Source organism: Lepisma saccharinum, unplaced genomic scaffold, assembly GCF_977018435.1.
Source record: "Lepisma saccharinum unplaced genomic scaffold, izLepSacc3.1 HAP1_SCAFFOLD_286, whole genome shotgun sequence".
In the NCBI taxonomy this organism is placed as follows: Eukaryota; Metazoa; Arthropoda; class Insecta; order Zygentoma; family Lepismatidae; genus Lepisma; species Lepisma saccharinum.
The window spans coordinates 441,853-452,244 of NW_028143035.1; positions in this window are offsets into that span (position 1 = coordinate 441,853).

Genomic DNA, 10,392 nt, shown 5'->3' on the forward strand with positions numbered 1-10,392 from the left:
TTTTTTAAGAATTTTCAAATTTTCAGAAATGCGGTTCCAGATAAGGTCAAAAACTACATACTCAGATCTTCACCAAACTTTGCAGGGATACATTGGATGTCAAGTGACGTGGAAAAAACGTACAAAACAAGAGATTGGAGACATCAAGATTTTGGAAGAATTTTTTAAGAATTTTCAAATTTTCAGATGGGAGGTTCCATATAAGGTCAAAAACTACATACTCAGATCTTCACCAAACTTTGCAGGGATACATTGGATGTAAAGACACGTGGAAAAAACATACAAGACCTAGGTTTGGGGACATCAAGATTTTGGTCAAATTTTTTAAGAATTTTCAAATTTTCAGGTTCCATATAAGGTCAAAAACTACATACTCAGATCTTCACCAAACTTTGCAGGAATACATTGGATGTTAAGACACGTGGAAAAAACGTACAAAACAAGAGATTGTGGTCATCAAGGTTTTGGACGGATTTTTTAGGAATTTTCAAATTTTCAGATGGGAGGTTCCAGATAAGGTCAAAAATGACATACTCAGATCTTCACCAAACTTTGCAGGAATACATTGGATGTCAAGACACGTGGAAAAACATACAAAACATAAGATTCGGGACATCAAGATTTTGGTCGAATTTTTTAAGAATTTTCAAATTTTCAGATAGGAGGTTCCATATAAGGTAAAAAACTACATACTCAGATCTTCACCGAACTTTGCAGGGATACATTGGATGTCAAGACACGTGGAAAAAACATACAAAACATAGGATTGGGGACATCAAGATTTTGGTCAAATTTTTTAAGAATTTTCAAATTTTCAGATAGGAGGTTCCATATAAGGTCAAAAACTACATACTCAGATCTTCACCAAACATTGCAGGGATACATTGGATGTCAAGACACGTGGAAAAAACGTACAAAACAAGAGATTGGAGACATCAAGATTTTGGACGAATTTTTGAAGAATTTTCAAATTTTCAGATAGGAGGTTTAAGGTCAAAAACTACATACTCAGATCTTCACCAAACGTTGCAGGGATACTTTGCATGTCAAGACACGTGGAAAAAACGTACAAAACAAGAGATTGGAGACATCAAGATTTTCGTCGAATTTTTTAAGAATTTTCAAATTTTCAGATGGGAGGTTCCAGATAAGGTTCAAAACGACATACTCAGATCTTCACCAAACTTTGCATGGATACATTGGATGTCAAGACACGTGGAAAAAACGTACAAAACAAGAAATTGGAGACATCAAGATTTTGGACGAATTTTTTAAGAATTTTCAAATTTTCAGAAAGGAGGTTCCGTATAAGGTCAAAAACTACATACTCAGATCTTCACCAAACTTTGCAGGGATACATTGGATGTCAAGACACGTGGAAAAAACGTACAAAACAAGAGATTGGGGTCATCAAGATTTTGGACGGATTTTTTAGGAATTTTCAAATTTTCAGATGGGAGGTTCCAGATAAGGTCAAAAACTACATACTCAGATCTTCACCAAACTTTGCAGTGATACATTGGATGTCAAGACACGTGGAAAAAACGTACAAAACAAGAGATTGGAGACATCAAGATTTTGAACGAATTTTTTAAGAATTTTCAAATTTTCAGATAGGAGGTTCCATATAAGGTCAAAAACTACATACTCAGATCTTCACCAAACTTTGCATGGATACATTGGATGTCAAGACACGTGGAAAAAACATACAAAACATAGGATTGGGGACATCAAGATTTTGGTCGAATTTTTTAAGAATTTTCAAATTTTCAGATAGGAGGTTCCATATAAGGTCAAAAACTACATACTCAGATCTTCAATAAACTTAGCAGGGATACATTGGATGTCAAGACACGTGGAAAAAACATACAAGACATAGGATTGGGGACATCAAGATTTTGGTCAAATTTTTTAAGAATTTTCAAATTTTCAGATAGGAGGTTCCATATAAGGTCAAAAACTACATACTCAGATCTTCACCAAACATTGCAGGAATACAATGGATGTCAAGACACGTGGAAAAAATGTACAAAACAAGAGATTGGAGACATCAAGATTTTCGACGGATTTTTTAAGAATTTTCAAATTTTCAGATGGGAGGTTCCAGATAAGGTCAAAAACGACATACTCAAATCTTCACCAAACTCTGCATGGATACATTGGATGTCAAGACACGTGGAAAAAACATACAAAACATAGGATTGGGGACATCAAGATTTTGGTCAAATTTTTTAAGAATTTTCAAATTTTCAGATAGGAGGTTCCATATAAGGTCAAAAACTACATACTCAGATCTTCACCAAACATTGCAGGGATACATTGGATGTCAAGACACGTGGAAAAAACGTACAAAACAAGCGATTGGAGACATCAAGATTTTCGACGAATTTTTTAAGAATTTTCAAATTTTCAGATGGGAGGTTCCAGATAAGGTCAAAAACGACATACTCAGATCTTCACCAAACTTTGCATGGATACATTGGATGTCAAGACACGTGAAAAAAACATACAAAACATAGAATTGGGGACATCAAGATTTTGGTCGAATTTTTTAAGAATTTTCAAATTTTCAGATAGGAGGTTCCATATAAGGTCAAAAACTACATACTCAGATCTTCACCAAACTTTGCATGGATACATTGGATGTCAAGACACGTAAAAAAAACGTACAAAACAAGAGATTGGAGACATCAAGATTTTGGACGAATTTTTGAGGAATTTTCAAATTTTCAGAAATGAGGTTCCAGATAAGGTCAAAAACTACATACTCAGATCTTCACCAAACTTTGCAGGGATACATTGGATGTCAAGACACGTGGGGAAAACATACAAACCAAGAGATTGGAGACATCAAGATTTTGGACGAATTTTTTAAGAATTTTCAAATTTTCAGATAGGAGGTTCCAGATAAGGTCAAAAACTACATACTCAGATCTTCACCAAACTTTGCAGGGATACATTGGATGTCAAGACACGTTTGAAAAAACGTACAAAACAAGAGATTGGGGTCATCAAGATTTTGGACGGATTTTTTAGGAATTTTCAAATTTTCAGAAATGCGGTTCCAGATAAGGTCAAAAACTACATACTCAGATCTTCACCAAACTTTGCAGGGATACATTGGATGTCAAGACACGTGGAAAAAACGTACAAAACAAGAGATTTGAGACATCAAGATTTTGGACGAATTTTTTAAGAATTTTCAAATTTTCAGAAATGCGGTTCCAGATAAGGTCAAAAACTACATACTCAGATCTTCACCAAACTTTGCAGGGATACATTGGATGTCAAGTGACGTGGAAAAAACGTACAAAACAAGAGATTGGAGACATCAAGATTTTGGAAGAATTTTTTAAGAATTTTCAAATTTTCAGGTTCCATATAAGGTCAAAAACTACATACTCAGATCTTCACCAAACTTTGCAGGAATACATTGGATGTTAAGACACGTGGAAAAAACGTACAAAACAAGAGATTGGAGACATCAAGATTTTGGACGAATTTTTTAAGAATTTTCAAATTTTCAGAAATGCGGTTCCAGATAAGGTCAAAAACTACATACTCAGATCTTCACCAAACTTTGCAGGGATACATTGGATGTCAAGACACGTGGAAAAAACGTACAAAACAAGGGATTGTGGTCATCAAGATTTTGGACGGATTTTTTAGGAATTTTCAAATTTTCAGATGGGAGGTTCCAGATAAGGTCAAAAACTACATACTCAGATCTTCACCAAACTTTGCAGGGATACATTGGATGTCAAGACACGTGGAAAAACGTACAAAACAAGAGATTGGGGTCATCAAGATTTTGGACGGATTTTTTAAGAATTTTCAAATTTTCAGATGGGAGGTTCCAGATAAGGTCAAAAACGACATACTCAGATCTTCACCAAACTTTGTAGGAATACATTGGATGTCAAGACACGTTTGAAAAAACGTACAAAACAAGAGATTGGGGTCATCAAGATTTTGGACGGATTTTTTAGGAATTTTCAAATTTTCAGAAATGCGGTTCCAGATAAGGTCAAAAACTACATACTCAGATCTTCACCAAACTTTGCAGGGATACATTGGATGTCAAGACACGTGGAAAAAACGTACAAAACAAGAGATTTGAGACATCAAGATTTTGGACGAATTTTTTAAGAATTTTCAAATTTTCAGAAATGCGGTTCCAGATAAGGTCAAAAACTACATACTCAGATCTTCACCAAACTTTGCAGGGATACATTGGATGTCAAGTGACGTGGAAAAAACGTACAAAACAAGAGATTGGAGACATCAAGATTTTGGAAGAATTTTTTAAGAATTTTCAAATTTTCAGGTTCCATATAAGGTCAAAAACTACATACTCAGATCTTCACCAAACTTTGCAGGAATACATTGGATGTTAAGACACGTGGAAAAAACGTACAAAACAAGAGATTGGAGACATCAAGATTTTGGACGAATTTTTTAAGAATTTTCAAATTTTCAGAAATGCGGTTCCAGATAAGGTCAAAAACTACATACTCAGATCTTCACCAAACTTTGCAGGGATACATTGGATGTCAAGACACGTGGAAAAAACGTACAAAACAAGGGATTGTGGTCATCAAGATTTTGGACGGATTTTTTAGGAATTTTCAAATTTTCAGATGGGAGGTTCCAGATAAGGTCAAAAACTACATACTCAGATCTTCACCAAACTTTGCAGGGATACATTGGATGTCAAGACACGTGGAAAAACGTACAAAACAAGAGATTGGGGTCATCAAGATTTTGGACGGATTTTTTAAGAATTTTCAAATTTTCAGATGGGAGGTTCCAGATAAGGTCAAAAACGACATACTCAGATCTTCACCAAACTTTGTAGGAATACATTGGATGTCAAGACACGTGGAAAAACATACAAAACATAAGATTCGGGACATCAAGATTTTGGTCGAATTTTTTAAGAATTTTCAAATTTTCAGATAGGAGGTTCCATATAAGGTAAAAAACTACATACTCAGATCTTCACCGAACTTTGCAGGGATACATTGGATGTCAAGACACGTGGAAAAAACATACAAAACATAGGATTGGGGACATCAAGATTTTGGTCAAATTTTTTAAGAATTTTCAAATTTTCAGATAGGAGGTTCCATATAAGGTCAAAAACTACATACTCAGATCTTCACCAAACATTGCAGGGATACATTGGATGTCAAGACACGTGGAAAAAACGTACAAAACAAGAGATTGGAGACATCAAGATTTTGAACGAATTTTTGAAGAATTTTCAAATTTTCAGATAGGAGGTTTAAGGTCAAAAACTACATACTCAGATCTTCACCAAACGTTGCAGGGATACTTTGCATGTCAAGACACGTGGAAAAAACGTACAAAACAAGAGATTGGAGACATCAAGGTTTTCGTCGAATTTTTTAAGAATTTTCAAATTTTCAGATGGGAGGTTCCAGATAAGGTTCAAAACGACATACTCAGATCTTCACCAAACTTTGCATGGATACATTGGATGTCAAGACACGTGGAAAAAACGTACAAAACAAGAAATTGGAGACATCAAGATTTTGGACGAATTTTTTAAGAATTTTAAAATTTTCAGAAAGGAGGTTCCGTATAAGGTCAAAAACTACATACTCAGATCTTCACCAAACTTTGCAGGGATACATTGGATGTCAAGACACGTGGACAAAACGTACAAAACAAGAGATTGGGGTCATCAAGATTTTGGACGGATTTTTTAGGAATTTTCAAATTTTCAGATGGGAGGTTCCAGATAAGGTCAAAAACTACATACTCAGATCTTCACCAAACTTTGCAGTGATACATTGGATGTCAAGACACGTGGAAAAAACGTACAAAACAAGAGATTGGAGACATCAAGATTTTGAACGAATTTTTTAAGGATTTTCAAATTTTCAGATAGGAGGTTCCATATAAGGTCAAAAACTACATACTCAGATCTTCACCAAACTTTGCAGGGATACATTGGATGTAAAGACACGTTGAAAAAACATACAAGACCTAGGTTTGGGGACATCAAGATTTTGGTCAAATTTTTTAAGAATTTTCAAATTTTCAGGTTCCATATAAGGTCAAAAACTACATACTCAGATCTTCACCAAACTTTGCAGGAATACATTGGATGTTAAGACACGTGGAAAAAACGTACAAAACAAGAGATTGTGGTCATCAAGGTTTTGGACGGATTTTTTAGGAATTTTCAAATTTTCAGATGGGAGGTTCCAGATAAGGTCAAAAACGACATACTCAGATCTTCACCAAACTTTGCAGGAATACATTGGATGTCAAGACACGTGGAAAAACATACAAAACATAAGATTCGGGACATCAAGATTTTGGTCGAATTTTTTAAGAATTTTCAAATTTTCAGATAGGAGGTTCCATATAAGGTAAAAAACTACATACTCAGATCTTCACCGAACTTTGCAGGGATACATTGGATGTCAAGACACGTGGAAAAAACATACAAAACATAGGATTGGGGACATCAAGATTTTGGTCAAATTTTTTAAGAATTTTCAAATTTTCAGATAGGAGGTTCCATATAAGGTCAAAAACTACATACTCAGATCTTCACCAAACATTGCAGGGATACATTGGATGTCAAGACACGTGGAAAAAACGTACAAAACAAGAGATTGGAGACATCAAGATTTTGGACGAATTTTTGAAGAATTTTCAAATTTTCAGATGGGAGGTTCCAGATAAGGTTCAAAACGACATACTCAGATCTTCACCAAACTTTGCATGGATACATTGGATGTCAAGACACGTGGAAAAAAAGTACAAAACAAGAAATTGGAGACATCAAGATTTTGGACGAATTTTTTAAGAATTTTCAAATTTTCAGAAAGGAGGTTCCGTATAAGGTCAAAAACTACATACTCAGATCTTCACCAAACTTTGCAGGGATACATTGGATGTCAAGACACGTGGAAAAAACGTACAAAACAAGAGATTGGGGTCATCAAGATTTTGGACGGATTTTTTAGGAATTTTCAAATTTTCAGATGGGAGGTTCCAGATAAGGTCAAAAACTACATACTCAGATCTTCACCAAACTTTGCATGGATACATTGGATGTCAAGACACGTGGAAAAAACGTACAAAACAAGAGATTGGAGACATCAAGATTTTGAACGAATTTTTTAAGAATTTTCAAATTTTCAGATAGGAGGTTCCATATAAGGTCAAAAACTACATACTCAGATCTTCACCAAACTTTGCATGGATACATTGGATGTCAAGACACGTGGAAAAAACATACAAAACATAGGATTGGGGACATCAAGAATTTGGTCGAATTTTTTAAGAATTTTCAAATTTTCAGATAGGAGGTTCCATATAAGGTCAAAAACTACATACTCAGATCTTCACCAAACTTAGCAGGGATACATTGGATGTCAAGACACGTGGAAAAAACATACAAGACATAGGATTGGGGACATCAAGATTTTGGTCAAATTTTTTAAGAATTTTCAAATTTTCAGATAGGAGGTTCCATATAAGGTCAAAAACTACATACTCAGATCTTCACCAAACATTGCAGGAATACAATGGATGTCAAGACACGTGGAAAAAATGTACAAAACAAGAGATTGGAGACATCAAGATTTTCGACGGATTTTTTAAGAATTTTCAAATTTTCAGATGGGAGGTTCCAGATAAGGTCAAAAACGACATACTCAAATCTTCACCAAACTCTGCATGGATACATTGGATGTCAAGACACGTGGAAAAAACATACAAAACATAGGATTGGGGACATCAAGATTTTGGTCAAATTTTTTAAGAATTTTCAAATTTTCAGATAGGAGGTTCCATATAAGGTCAAAAACTACATACTCAGATCTTCACCAAACATTGCAGGGATACATTGGATGTCAAGACACGTGGAAAAAACGTACAAAACAAGCGATTGGAGACATCAAGATTTTCGACGAATTTTTTAAGAATTTTCAAATTTTCAGATGGGAGGTTCCAGATAAGGTCAAAAACGACATACTCAGATCTTCACCAAACTTTGCATGGATACATTGGATGTCAAGACACGTGGAAAAAACATACAAAACATAGAATTGGGGACATCAAGATTTTGGTCGAAGTTTTTAAGAATTTTCAAATTTTCAGATAGGAGGTTCCATATAAGGTCAAAAACTACATACTCAGATCTTCACCAAACTTTGCATGGATACATTGGATGTCAAGACACGTAAAAAAAACGTACAAAACAAGAGATTGGAGACATCAAGATTTTGGACGAATTTTTGAGGAATTTTCAAATTTTCAGAAATGAGGTTCCAGATAAGGTCAAAAACTACATACTCAGATCTTCACCAAACTTTGCAGGGATACATTGGATGTCAAGACACGTGGGGAAAACATACAAACCAAGAGATTGGAGACATCAAGATTTTGGACGAATTTTTTAAGAATTTTCAAATTTTCAGATAGGAGGTTCCAGATAAGGTCAAAAACTACATACTCAGATCTTCACCAAACTTTGCAGGGATACATTGGATGTCAAGACACGTGGAAAAAACGTACAAAACAAGAGATTTGAGACATCAAGATTTTGGACGAATTTTTTAAGAATTTTCAAATTTTCAGAAATGCGGTTCCAGATAAGGTCAAAAACTACATACTCAGATCTTCACCAAACTTTGCAGGGATACATTGGATGTCAAGTGACGTGGAAAAAACGTACAAAACAAGAGATTGGAGACATCAAGATTTTGGAAGAATTTTTTAAGAATTTTCAAATTTTCAGGTTCCATATAAGGTCAAAAACTACATACTCAGATCTTCACCAAACTTTGCAGGAATACATTGGATGTTAAGACACGTGGAAAAAACGTACAAAACAAGAGATTGGAGACATCAAGATTTTGGACGAATTTTTTAAGAATTTTCAAATTTTCAGAAATGCGGTTCCAGATAAGGTCAAAAACTACATACTCAGATCTTCACCAAACTTTGCAGGGATACATTGGATGTCAAGACACGTGGAAAAAACGTACAAAACAAGGGATTGTGGTCATCAAGATTTTGGACGGATTTTTTAGGAATTTTCAAATTTTCAGATGGGAGGTTCCAGATAAGGTCAAAAACTACATACTCAGATCTTCACCAAACTTTGCAGGGATACATTGGATGTCAAGACACGTGGAAAAACGTACAAAACAAGAGATTGGGGTCATCAAGATTTTGGACGGATTTTTTAAGAATTTTCAAATTTTCAGATGGGAGGTTCCAGATAAGGTCAAAAACGACATACTCAGATCTTCACCAAACTTTGTAGGAATACATTGGATGTCAAGACACGTGGAAAAACATACAAAACATAAGATTCGGGACATCAAGATTTTGGTCGAATTTTTTAAGAATTTTCAAATTTTCAGATAGGAGGTTCCATATAAGGTAAAAAACTACATACTCAGATCTTCACCGAACTTTGCAGGGATACATTGGATGTCAAGACACGTCGAAAAAACATACAAAACATAGGATTGGGGACATCAAGATTTTGGTCAAATTTTTTAAGAATTTTCAAATTTTCAGATAGGAGGTTCCATATAAGGTCAAAAACTACATACTCAGATCTTCACCAAACATTGCAGGGATACATTGGATGTCAAGACACGTGGAAAAAACGTACAAAACAAGAGATTGGAGACATCAAGATTTTCGTCGAATTTTTTAAGAATTTTCAAATTTTCAGATGGGAGGTTCCAGATAAGGTTCAAAACGACATACTCAGATCTTCACCAAACTTTGCATGGATACATTGGATGTCAAGACACGTGGAAAAAACGTACAAAACAAGAAATTGGAGACATCAAGATTTTGGACGAATTTTTTAAGAATTTTAAAATTTTCAGAAAGGAGGTTTCGTATAAGGTCAAAAACTACATACTCAGATCTTCACCAAACTTTGCAGGGATACATTGGATGTCAAGACACGTGGACAAAACGTACAAAACAAGAGATTGGGGTCATCAAGATTTTGGACGGATTTTTTAGGAATTTTCAAATTTTCAGTTGGGAGGTTCCAGATAAGGTCAAAAACTACATACTCAGATCTTCACCAAACTTTGCAGTGATACATTGGATGTCAAGACACGTGGAAAAAACGTACAAAACAAGAGATTGGAGACATCAAGATTTTGAACGAATTTTTTAAGAATTTTCAAATTTTCAGATAGGAGGTTCCATATAAGGTCAAAAACTACATACTCAGATCTTCACCAAACTTTGCAGGGATACATTGGATGTAAAGACACGTGGAAAAAACATACAAGACCTAGGTTTGGGGACATCAAGATTTTGGTCAAATTTTTTAAGAATTTTCAAATTTTCAGGTTCCATATAAGGTCA